The sequence below is a fragment of the Miniopterus schreibersii genome (genome assembly GCF_964146895.1).
Source record: "Miniopterus schreibersii genome assembly, chromosome: 3".
Classification (NCBI taxonomy): domain Eukaryota; kingdom Metazoa; phylum Chordata; class Mammalia; order Chiroptera; family Miniopteridae; genus Miniopterus; species Miniopterus schreibersii.
The window spans coordinates 11,527,325-11,540,373 of record NC_138103.1 but is presented as its reverse complement, the minus strand read 5'-3'; the positions used below and the strand labels follow the sequence as shown (position 1 = coordinate 11,540,373).

Below are 13,049 nucleotides of genomic sequence, written 5' to 3'. Positions count from 1 at the left end.
GTCCAGCCTTTGCCTCCCCAACTTTCTGGGCTCCAAATTAAGATGGTCAATTATTAGAGGGTGGCTGTAGAGTCTTCCCCCTCACCCAGCCCAACCCCCACAGATGATGTGCATATTAACAAAGCTTTTGTGTGCTGGGGGGTTGGGGGCGCGGCAGGGCCAGACTCAAAGGCCAGTTTCCCTTGAATTCCAGTTCTTTCAAAACTTTTGGTGAGACCTCACCTGGAGAGGTTCTGGCACCCTGGGTATCTAGGCCTGATGGCTGGAATTTGGAATACCCTTATTTTTTCTGATTCACTTTATGATATTCTGCTAAAATGAGGGCGGGAGGGAAAATGGGTACTTTTTTGTTTCTGAACTTTTGCTCGTTGGTCAAGGTCAGCATTCTCACCTTAGAGCAAACCTTTTCTCCACCTGGGGTGACCTTGAACAAGTTACCCATCCTGTCTGAACACAGTCTTTGCATTTGTCAAATGGAGAAATAATTTACCCCATGGGCTGGAGTGGGACTCAGCAACCCATATAGCTAGGCACTCAGAATCTGTCAGCCCTTACTACAGGGTTCCCAATTACATGTAATTGGTTCTCTAGTTATTTTGCTCTTGCTACTAAAACACAACGAAACAAAAACCCATTTTTAAAAATAATTATCAAAGACCTTTTCTGCAACATTTTTCATGCATTCCTCAAAAATTACAACTTCAAGGTAGCCATTATATTCTTATTTTGTTATTTCTACTAACAAACATTGAAGTCACTGCAAGTTCTGGGTGAACTGTTACTGAACAAGAACCTGAATGGTGTGGCTCAGTAGGTCAGAGGGTTGTCTGGTGCACTGAAGGGCTGCAGGTTCTATTCCCAGTCTGGGCACATACCCAGGTTGTGGGTTCAGTCCCCAGTAGGGGCTGTTTTCCTCTCTCTCCATCTCCCTTCCTCTCTCTACAAGCAATATAAATTAAAAAAAACAAAAACAGTTCCTACTCGCAGGCCAAGGGGAGAAATACTCTCAACCAAGATTGTGGCACAGTGACACTGGAGAGGGAGAGACAGGTGGTTGGTGTGTTGTGGAGTCCCACAAGTGAGGGGACAATGGGTAGAGGAGCCAGAGATAAAAGGAAAAGCCCCATGTAGGTTCAGGTGACATAGTGCAGGAAAGAATGGAGGTTGGTGAGGCTGGGGGGAGACATGCTGGATTGTCTGAGGAAGTGCTGGAGGGAGGAGGGGGAAAGAATGGGAGATTATGGAGGGAGGGGAAAGACTGGAGAGAAGCAGGAAAGTGGGGGAAGGGGAGGGAAGCTGGGGAGATGCTGGACAGGGGTGGGGGAGGCTGGAGAAATAGGGGCAGGCCTGGTCAGGTGGTTAGGATGTAGGCCTCTCCCCTCTCTCCTCTCCCCTCTTCTCTGCCCCTCTCCCCTCTTCCCTGAGGCAGGAAGTGTAGGACCAAGCTTTAAAAAACCCAGGTTCTCTCTGTTCTACCGTTTCACACCCACTCATCCCACCTGGAAAGGAGATTTACAGAACCCTCAGCCCCTTGACCCCTTAGTCCCACATAAAGAGGGGCTCAACATACTGTTCAAGGCTCTGGACCAAACCAACTTTTCCCTGGCTCCATAGCCAAGGTTGAATTACCTTCTTGAGCAAACGTCAGTACCTCTGGGCATTAGTGTCCTCAGCTATAAAATGGGACCAACTGTTAGCTGTGCTCATTTGTATTATTACCCAGTAATAATGAGAATGATAGTAGCTAGCCCTGTGCATGCCCTGTTTACTCCCTTTAGGTGGTAGAAAGTGACTCTGAAGGCCTTCTTCTCATCCCTCTCCATGAGGTGGAGGTGGGGAGACAGGTTTGGGAGAAGTTCATTTGTAGCCCTGAAGCTGGAGAGCAGGGAGGGCAGAGAGAAGTTTACATTTGGGTTTTCATATCCATAAAAATAATTCCTGCCCAAATTAAAATATTAAAAGTGCCCCAAAGCTATGTAACAAAAGCACAGGTCTATTCAGAAAAGGGTAAACCTTCTGGGTTGTGCTGACTTAACTGAGTCCCCTGTGAATGGGCTGAACTCTGGGAAGCTCCTCCGTTGGTAGCTGGGCTAACCCAAAAAAGGAAGTAGTCCCACAGAACAGAACCCTTTGGGGTTTGGGAGGAGAGATGGGGACTCTATCAATCGCATGGCCCCAGTGCTCTATGGTGGCCAGTTAGAAACACTTTTTATTGCCTGCCAGACTCACGGGGATGGGTTCCTCCCAGAGGGGTAGACCAAGGAAGAATCCAAAATTTAAAAAAAAATTTTTTTTTTAGGAAAGAAAAGGAGATGACTGCCTCTCCTGCCCATAACCCAGCTCCCAAGGGCACACCCACTAGAGGCCTCTGAAATGGGCAAGGCATTTTTGGCCTGCCTTGGGGACCCATCTGTCACAAACTTGCAAGCTGTAAACCTATCTCTCACCTGGAGACCCATCTGCCTATCCCAGCTCCTTGTGGGTCCATAAATTGGGTTGAACCCTCATGCCCCGTTACTTCCAAACCCTTCGATGTCTAAGAATAAAGACATTCCCTACATATCACAAAACTGAAATTCCATTTCATAAACTCATCTATTCATCTCCATTGTCATCTAGTGCCCCATCCCTGTTCATATTTCCCCAATTAACCCTGAAATATCTTGGAGAGCCTTTTTTTTTTTTTTTTTTAAATCAGAATCCAATCAAGTTTCATGCATTTGGTTATAAGGGGTGTTAGTCTCCTCTAGAGCAATGCGCCTCCTACAGGCACTTATTTTTTATAACACAGACTATAGAACCTGGGCCAGCTGTTTCCAGGAATATCCTGTCTTTAGGATTTGTTCCATTGTTTCCTTGAGGGATCATTTGACTTCTTATTTCCTACAATGCCCTTTATATTGGAAGTTGCGTCTGAAGGCCGGATTGGATTGCGATGGGACATATTTGGTAAGGACCCATCTTCGGTAGTGCCATGTACTCCCCTTGGCATTACATCAAGAGGCAGGGAAAGCCAGATTGTCCTCTCTTGGGGGCAAGGGGGTGCCAACCTTGATCACTGGGATAAAGTGAGGAGGAGTTCTAACTACTGCAGGAGAGGACGGTAATATAGAACTGTCCATTTCTCTGCCTTTTGGTGCATTGGTCTGGCTGAGCCATTACCCATGACCAGAGTGAGAAACATTTCCTCTGGAGGCCACATCTTTAGGCATCTCTCTCTCTCTCTTTTTTCATCTCTTAACACCATAGGTGTGGGAGCAGAGAGGGAGAGAGACCCAAGAGTGGAAGCAGCTGTGGTGAGGTGTCCCCCAAGGTGAAGGATGTTGGTAGAAACTGTCCCGGCTGAGAGGGAGCCAGAGCAGCTCAGTGCAGTAAAACTGGAGGAGGAGGAGGCTGCTGGCCAGGAGGACCCCAGGCGGCCAAAGATCAGGCTTCGGCCAGAAGTGGCTCACCAGCTCTTCAGATGCTTCCAGTATCAGGAGGACATGGGGCCCAGGGCATCGCTGAGCCGGCTCCGGGAGCTCTGCAGCCACTGGCTGCAGCCGGCACTGCATACCAAGAAGCAGATCCTGGAGCTGCTGGTGCTGGAGCAGTTCCTAAGCATGCTGCCCCCACACCTCCTGGCCCGGCTCCAGGGCCAGCAGCTCCGGGATGGCGAGGAGGTGGTACTGCTACTGGAAGGCGTCCAGAGGGAGTCCATCGACGTGGGGCCACTGGTAAGAGGGTGCCTGGCTGGACAGTTGATGGGAAAGATAAGGACTTTATAGCTCCATTAAGAAATCATTGGCCCGGCCACATGGCTCAGCGGTTAAGCATTGATCTATGATCCAGGAGATCAAGGTTCAATTCCTGGTCAGGGCACATGCCTGGATTGAGGGCTGGACCCCCAGTTGGGGTGGGGGGTGCATGCAGGAGGCAGCCAATAAATGACTCTTGTCATTCATGTTTCTATCTCTCTCTCTCCCTCTCCCTTCCTCTCTCTCTGAAATCAATAAAACATTTAAAATAAATATCATTGAACACTCTACTTTCCTCCCTCTGCCAATTCCTCCTTAATCTCGTAATAACTTCCATGTCTAATTCTTACCTTCCTGTGGTCTCATGTCCCTTGGGAGTCAGTAGGACATGAATTTCCACCCTGTCTGTTGCCTAACATGGATATGTTTTGAACAGGATTTTAGTTTTAATGCTGGCAAGAATTGTCCCAATGCAGAAGCCACCTTGGACGAACAGGGGCACCCTTCCCAGGTCTCTATCCATAGCCCCAAAAAGGAAGTGCCCCCAGAAAAGCCTCTAGCCCTGGAGCCATCAAACGAACTCCTGCCATCTCAGCCAGGGCCCTCCAAGCCTGCTGAGCAGGGGGCCTGGAGACATTCCCCAAGTTCAAAGCAGCCACTGAGCCCAGGTCCCAAGAGGACATTCCAGGCCCTGCAAGAGAGTGGTGAGGAGCTGGTACCCAAGGAAGGTGGGAGCTGGGAGGCCAGATGGGGAGAGATGTGGGCAGCCCCCCTAGTTGACAGGAGTAGATGAGAGCCAAGATGTCTCTCATAGGGACTTATCAACAGGTGCATGTGCTTATAGCCTCATGGTGGGTAAGGCTGGTTTCTCACAACTCTTTCTTTCTCCCCTGATGCTCTCAGTCCCCCAGGGTCCTGAGCTGTGGCCTGAAGAGAACTCCCATGATCAGGAGCTGGCAGCTGTTTTGGTGAGTTGGACTGGTCCCCTCATTCCAAGATGTTCTGCCCTAAATGTTCGTTGCCCCTGCAGTTTTAGCAAATCCATGTCTTCCTGAATTTAAGCCTAGAAAGCCCTTCATTCCCCTCAGGTCCCAGGGCCCTAATCCTTACTCACTTAGGGTTTCTGCCTCTCCTTTTGTTACAGGAGTCCCTGACCTTCGAAGATGTCCCAGTGAAGAAAGCATGGCCTGTGCACCCTCTGGGTAAGAGCCCCTTCAAGGGCTTACAACCCCTGAAGCCTCTTTCTTTTTGTTGGGATGTGATTCCTGAAGCTCCAGACCCTACCTGATACTTGGACATTTTTGGCTAAAAATAGGCTATTTTGATGAGATTAGATATAGATATAGATATATAGGTATACAGTGTGGAGCAAAAGTAGGTTTGCAGTTGTGAGTACTCAAAACAGATTTTATTTTTGTATCATAATTAATTAATTATTGTATTATTTTCCATACAAACAACTGTAAACCTACTTTTGCCCGACCCTGTATAGATTCAAAGGCTCATTGTGTGTGGTCTAATCATCAACCCCTTTAACTCTGGGTTTTGTTTTGTTTTGTTTTTTGTAAAAATGTTCTATTGATTTTTTTAGAGAGAGGGGAAGGGAGAGGGAGAGAGGGGGAAACGTCGATGTTCCACTCTCACATTGATGGCTGCCTCCTGCACACCCCCTACTGAGGATTGAGCCCGAAACTCGGGCATGTGCCCTGACCGGGAATCGAATCAGCAACATTTCGGTACAGGAGACAACACCCAACTAATTAAGCGGCACCTGCCAGGGTAACTCTGAGCTTTTAAAATAGGTAGTCATGGGAGTGCTTGCTAATGGGTACGGAGTCTCCATTTGAGGGAATAACCAAGTTCTGACACCGGAGAGTGGTGACAGTTACACAACACTGTGAATGTGTCTGATGGAGCTGAATCACACACTATAAAACAGTTACAGGGGCAGAATGTTTTGGTACTTGTTTTTTACCCCACACCCTCTGCCCACCCACCAGCTTTGCAGAATCCTGGGTTTCTTTCTGCTTCCAGGCAATGAGGTTCTGGGGATTGCTAGGAGCCCCTCGGAATAGGCGTGACCAACCCTGTTTTTTGCTCCTTTTACAGGATTTGGAAGCAGAACCCCAGACGAGGAGTTTAAAGAAGAGCCCAAAGGGGTTGCCTGGTCGGCTACCATCTCAGCAGAGTCTCAGGAAGATAGTGCAGGGGTGGCAGAAGAGCCCCATGAGCAGTCACTTGGGCAGGGCCCTGGGGTGAGCAGCTCCGGTGGAGGGGAGCTCCCTGACAGCAGGAGAGACGTGCTAGAGGACCAAGTGGCCGGGGGGGCCCCCAAGTCGGAGCCAGAGACGAAGTTCATCTGCACAGAATGTGGCGTGAGTTTCACGAAGCTGGCCCGCCTAGAAGGGCACCAGCTGCGCTCTCACCCCGGCAGGCGGTCCTTCGTGTGCCTTTGCTGCGGGAAGACCTTCGGCCGCAACTCCATCCTCAAGCTGCACATGCGCACGCACACCGATGAGCGGCCACACGCCTGCCATCTCTGCAGCCACCGCTTCCGTCAGAGCTCACATCTAAATAAGCATCTGCAGACACACTCCGAGCCTGCCTTCTTGTGCGCCGAATGCGGCCAGGGCTTCCAGAGCCGGACCAGCCTCCTGCAGCACCTGCTGGCGCACGCCCAGGACCAAAAGGCGCCCTGTGCCTCCGAGGCCAAGACCAAAGAGCCAGAACTGACCGTCGTCCTGTGCTCACACTGTGGCCAAACCTTCCAGCGCCGCTCCAGCCTCAAGCGTCACCTGCGGATACACGCCAAAGACAAGAGCCACCAGTGCTCCGAGAGCTCGGACAGCCCGCGCCCGGGCCCCGAGCGCAGGCCCTACGTGTGCAGCGACTGCGGCAAGGCTTTCCGGCGCAGTGAGCACCTGGGGGCCCACGTGCGCGTGCACACGGGCGAGCGGCCCTTCTCCTGCCAGGTCTGCGGCCGCAGATTCAGCCAGAGCTCCCAGCTGGTCTGCCACCAGCGAGTGCACACGGGCGAGAAGCCCTACGGCTGCCCGCAGTGTGGGAAGCGCTTTGTGCGCAGGGCCAGCCTCGCCCGCCACCTCCTGACCCACGGCGGCCCGAGGCCCTACCGTTGCGCCCAGTGTGGCAAGAGCTTCAGCCAGACGCAGGACCTCGCCCGCCACCGGCGCAGCCACACCGGCGAGAAGCCCTGCCGCTGCAGCGAGTGTGGCGAGGGCTTCAGCCAGAGCGCCCACCTGGCGCGCCACCAGCGCATCCACACCGGGGAGAAGCCCCACGCCTGTGACACCTGCGGCCACCGCTTCCGGAACAGCTCCAACTTGGCCCGCCACCGCCGCAGCCACACAGGCGAACGGCCCTACGGCTGCAAGACTTGCGGCCGGAGCTTCCGGCGCAACGCCCACCTGCAGCGGCACCTGGCCACGCACGCGGGGGCGGGGGGCATGGCGGCAGCCGGGCAGGCCGAGCCCCCCCAGGAGTGTCCGGAGTGCGGCAAGAGCTTCAGCCGCAGCTTCACCCTGATGCGTCACATGCTGGTGCACACCGGGGCCAGGCCCTACTCCTGCACACAGTGTGGCCGCAGCTTCAGCCGCAACTCCCACCTGCTGCGCCACCAGAGAACCCACTCCCGGGAGACCCTGTACTAGCTAGCTTCGCTCGGGCTCCTGGCCTCCTCCGCAGCCAAGGCCTACAGGGGCGTTCCCTGCCCCATCCACCTCTGTCCCGGCCCACCTCACCGCCCTCTGGCTCCAGTTAACCCTGCACTAGCTCCTCCTTTCCCCAGAAGCCTATCTTCCTGGCCTCAAGAGTGTATTCCAGAATGCCAGCGTCTCCGCGTGGCCACCACAGAGGCCTGCCCTAAACAGCCTTCCTGAAAGTGGTCCCTCTTTTTACATTCATTCCAATGCCATCTGCTACCTTCCCCACTGTCACACTGTGGTGTCTTTCTCCCCACCCCCACCCCCAGCACCTGCAAGGGAAGACTGGATGGGAGCAGGTCTGGGGAGAGTCCCCTCCACCCCAGAAAGGCCAGAGTGGGGTGGGTGTGAGGGGGGTGGCCATCTGTCACAACCAACCATGGGTAGGGCCAAGGAATCTCACCCTGGGATTTCTCTCCTCTCTGCTGTCGGATACAGTATCCTCTAGCCATATGTGGCCGTTTAAATTAGTTAAAATTGAATAAAATTGAAAATCCCAGATTCTGGATGATTATGGGAAACTCTTTTGGAATGTTGGTAACTAATTGAAATGGGAAACGCTAGCATGTGAAATGAAACCTGCCTGCAGCCAAATTAGGTTGTCAGCGGGGGACCCCTAACCACTCAGTCCTCTAAACCCAAAGCTGGGTTGTCTGCGTGCCCCACGTTTTTTCCTACCCATCAGGCATTCTTGGACTGCCTCCCCCTCCTGGACACTTTTTTTTTTTTTTAATTGATATTTTATGGAGAGAGGAAGGAAGAGAGAGAGAGAAACATGGATGGGAGAGAGAAACATTGATTGGTTGCCTCCTGCCCGCACCTTGACTGGGGATCGAACGCCCAACCCAGATATGTGCCCTGACCAGGAGTCAAACCCACCGTCCTTTGGTGTATGGGATGATACTCTGGCCATCTGAGCCACACCAGCCAGGACATTTTTTCTTTTTTTATTTGAGAGAGAGAGAGAGAGAAACATCGATTGGTTGTTCCACTTATTTATTCATTCATTGGTTTATTCTTTTTTTTTTTTTTTTGCATTTAATATATTCATTACAGGGGCTCAACCAGGCTTAACTTAAAAAACAGAAACAAAACAAACATGACACCACAGCCGAAGATACAGAGCCCTATACAGAAATCAAGGCAAGAACAGACCATCTAAGGAAAAGATGTAAAGACAGCACAGGAGAGAGGCTGGGCAGCCGGGGTCAGGGCTCTTGGCTGGAGGTCCGCTTTGCGTAGGTTTCTCGTAGGTACTTCTTGAAGGCTGCGGGGATTTTCCAGAGCTCCGCAGCCTGTGTTCAACGGGCTATCGATGTTGGGTCCTCCTAGCAGGCTCTGGATGGAGAGCGGGATGGTCCTGACCTCATACAGGGCAGACCACTTGTCCTTTGGGAAGTCCAGGCAGATGTTACCCTGGGTGTCTACGCGGGGGTGGTAGCAGGGCGTGAGGAGTCTCCCCGTGGGTGCCTTGTATGTGTAGCCACTGGGGAACCCCAGGGAGGGCTTATACCTCAGGTCTTCGCACACTGTGCCAGCTGCTCCATGGATGGTCCCCACCCATTTGAAAAGGTCTGATTCCGGGAAGGCAGAAATTCCTTTGTCGCCAGACATGAGGGTCATCAGCTGGTGTAACCTCTTGCCCAAGGGCCCCCGGGTGTCGCCCCCACTGGGTTTGGCTCCTTAACCAGCTGCCACGATGCTGGTGGCAGCTGGGTCACAGTTCTGGGAGGCCATCCTGGCAGTGCTGGCAGGGACACAGGAGCTCAGAGAACAAGACTGTAACTCATTGGTTGCTTCTTGTATGTGCCCTGACCGGGAATCAAACCTGCAACCTTGGCATATCGGGATGACACTAACCAACTGAGCTACCTGGCTGGGCTGGACAGTTTTGTGTGTGGGGGCAGGGAGAGGTTAGTAAAGTTGAAACTTGTACGTAACGAGGGTCAAAGTTCATCATACATTAGCCAGCTACTAGAGTTTAATATCTTTTACTTTGGTGTTATAATATTGGTAGTCTTCTCTTAATTAGAAATAAGACCAAAAACAGAAGAGAAAAATATTTGATCAAAAGAGAGACACTTGGATAAATGTCTACTTGTGACCAGAAGTGTCTAAGGCAGCAATTTTCAACCGGTGTGCTGCAAGAATTTTTTTTTAATATATCTTTATTGATTTCAGAGAGAGGAAGGGAGAGGGGGAGAGAGATAGGAACATCAATGATGAGAGTCATTGATCCGCTGCCTCCTGCAGCTGGGGATCAAGCCATAACCTGGGCATGTGCCCTGACCGGGAGTCAAACTTCGATCTCCTAGATCCTAGGTCGATACTCAACCGCTGAGCCACGCCCAGCTGGGCAAGAATTTTTAAAACATGCACTACCTGACTATTTAGCCATGGGATTGGTCTCTTTTCCCTTAGAGTGTCAAATAGAGGAATGGCACCGAACACAATAGTCATCTGATGTGAATGAATCAATATTATACCTATTGTTTGTCAGGTTGGCAAAAAATACATGGTTTGGTGTGCTGCAGAATTTTAGTAATTATGTGTGCCAATAGACGAAAACAATTGAAAACCTCTGGTCTAAGGGGAAAAAATTAAAGGCATAATGTAGAAAGAACTGAGGATGAAAAGAGGAATTCAATTCACTAACGATGATAATGCCAAAGAAGAAAACAAAATGAAGTCCTGTATTAATAACAGAGATTGAAAGAAGCAAGAAATAACCTCAAAAAACATCCAAAATGTTACAATGGCTTTATATTTGCCTTAGATGCTGACTGGAGACTAATAACTAACATGGTAAGGAACATGGCTTTTGTGGCATCACAAAAGATTCCTCATCTTGAAAGTGAAAGGTCTGGATTAGATTAGGAATATCACATGCAATACTCTTCCTCTGGCCTTCCTCTCCAGCACCCATGGCAAGCAACAGATGAAGGGATTTCCTTGCTGAGACCAGAGTGAGCCTGGTTACCCTTCTCTACACAGCCAGGCAGCCGCTACCCATGAACCCCTTTGTTGCTCAAATTGGAACCAATTTGCTCTTCTCAGTGTTGATATTACATTGCATGCCTTCCAGGGATAGAGTTCTATATTCATATATAACAACAGCATTCAAGTAATATAATTTTGAAATGTTTTCTTTGGAAAAATTTTTTTTAAAGAAAGAAATATAAATGCTGGTAGGATCAATAGAAATCACTTCAAATGGCAATACAGTCAAAGATAAATTCTCAAATCGTATGGTTAGCATTATCAATTCAAAGTTAATACCTACGGAAATCCTACCAGCACACTATGAGCTAGTCTTCTATTGTTTGTAACACAGGTTACACATTGATGTATTTCCACATAAGTTACTTGGGTACAGGTAAAACTTTAAACAATGAAACATTACCTATCTCTACAACTGATTAGGATACACAAATGTATTGAATAATACATATTATACAAGCGAATGTATTATTTTTAAAATGTGATCATAAACCAGGACAAACTACAGGCCCCTTGAGTGAAAACCGCTCAGGCATTCCAATAACTAAGAACATGGCCACGATGTCGGCAACCACGTGGTTTTATGGAGCCATTTTCCTGTTTTCCAGAGCTGAATTATTACATTTCTTAAAATCTTCTCTATTTCTTTTTCTAAATTAGAACATGTGGAGAGCAGCTGAACCTGGAGGCCGGCCGAGACTCAGGCAGGAGCAAGGCTGTGCCCTGGAGGCCCTGAGGGACCTTGTCCGGGCAGAGGCAGAGCCAGGCCTGGGGACAGGCTCCCATGCCCATTGTGTAGGCCGGCAGGCTGGCTTAGCAGAGCTATGCTTGCGTGCAGCACACCCTGCCAAAGGCTGGGAGATGTGACCAGCCGAACAATAGGCAGGTGCCAGCTTCCAGGTACAGTGGGAACCCCCCAAGATGTTGTTCTGGGTGCAGCGAAGCAGTATGTTCTGAGAAAGCTTGCCAAGGGATTGTTTTTGTCCCTCTCAGCTACCCGCAGTTTCCTTGGAGAATTGTTACCTTAATGTATATAATAAAGACACTGAGCTTGCTTGGGGTCGCTGTCTCTCCATCCGAGGGCAGTGTCCCACCTGGCCCCAGCTTTAACTGTCTTCTATGTCTCTGTGTATTTCTTAATCTCCCATCGCTCCTTCTTAGGATCCCCCACTTCCCTGCGCAGGTTGCGGCAAGAACATCTCCCACTGCCTCAGTGCCTGATCTTGAAAATATACTGAAAATGATGGTACTATGCCTTCTTGAGGCAGGAAATTTCTATTTTTATTTTATTTTAAAATATTCTTTTTTTTTATTGATTTAGAGAGAGGAAAGGAGAGAGGGAGACATTGATTTTTGTTGTGCCGCTTGTTTAGGCACTCATTGGTTATTTCTTGTGTGTGCCCTGCCCGGGGATTGAACCAGCAACCTTGGTGTATTGGGAGGCCAGGGCCTGTACAGGAAAAAATTCTCTGGTAAGTTTTTTGGGTGGCTTGTTTTGTGTATTTTTTGTAACAAAGATGAAAATAGATGTGAGAGGAAAGAGTTTAAATCGTGTGACTTCTAATAAAAATACAGGAGAGGAAAACATCCCACCACAACTCCAGAGCACATCAAAACTTCCTGCTGTAGCCTGTGGATTTTCACCCACAAAATCCTGTGTCTGAGTTCCTGTGACCCCTCCACCCCATTTGACACATAACTGCTCTTTAACCAATTTTTGTGGAAAGTTAGAGAACTTATTCACCAGGGCTCAAGGGACTGAGAGAGAGGGTGGGAAAGCTCTGAGTGTAGAAAAGGTCATTACTTTGGGTGTTGGGAGGGAGGTTAGGATACAGAGACTCACCGGATGTCACACAACAAATTCACCGCATGGAAAACCCCAGGGAGAAATTTTTCAAAGAGGAAGGGTTGGTCAACTAAGAGACTGAGAGGAGCTGGGAGAACCCACAGCATTGAAAGCTTATTATTTCTTGAGCACCTACTATGTGCCAGGGGCTGTGCGGGCTATTGAGGGGCACAAGGCCTGCAATAGAGGGGAGAGGCAGCCTTAGGAGAGTGGAAAAGGGCATCCCAGACAGAGGAAACAGCATGTGCAAAGGCCCTGAGAAAAGAGGGTGGCAGGCAGCTAAAGAATGTTGTCCAGGAGGGGAATCTGCAGGGACCTAATGATGCAGACAGGGCCTTACAAGCCAGGGTTGGGCTTCATTCACAGTGGGAAGCAGGAGATTTTTAGGCAGGGAGTAATTTCATTTTTTAATAATGAAATCATTTAGGCATTGGCTACTGGACTGAAATAGCTTAAAAGAGGCAAGACTGGGAGATGAGCTAGGAGGTGATCTCAGGGGATCGGTGGTGCCACAAAGCTCCTGGTGACTTCAGCACAGGGGTACCGTATTCTATCTTAGAAGAATTAACTGGGGGGGCATGAGGAGAGGTCAGTGGAGGTTTGACACAGGGTCACTTGGGAAATGCAGGGACAGGGTTTGAAAGAACAAAAATGGTGCCTGGGAGGTGAGGTGAGGATGTGGCCAAGGGTAAGCGAAGGCTGGTCAGGACCTGCAGCCGGAGGCCCTTCTGAGCTGGGGAGCTCAGA

General features: G+C 49.9%; 1 long non-coding RNA gene and 1 pseudogene across 2 annotated transcripts; one reads left to right on the top strand and one right to left on the bottom strand.

Annotated features, from left to right (window-relative positions):
- Positions 1 to 4,639: 4,639 nt before the first annotated feature.
- On the top strand, positions 4,640 to 5,926 carry LOC308554609. Its single transcript, XR_013998424.1, has 3 exons — positions 4,640 to 4,705; positions 4,882 to 4,939; positions 5,847 to 5,926. It is a non-coding gene; the product is annotated as an uncharacterized lncRNA (long non-coding RNA).
- Positions 5,927 to 8,593: 2,667 nt separating this feature from the next.
- LOC308554799 (ubiquitin-conjugating enzyme E2 C pseudogene) lies at positions 8,594 to 9,482 on the bottom strand (annotated as a pseudogene). The gene has a single exon. The product of its transcript is annotated as a ubiquitin-conjugating enzyme E2 C pseudogene (transcript).
- Between the last annotated feature and the right edge of the window lie 3,567 nt (positions 9,483 to 13,049).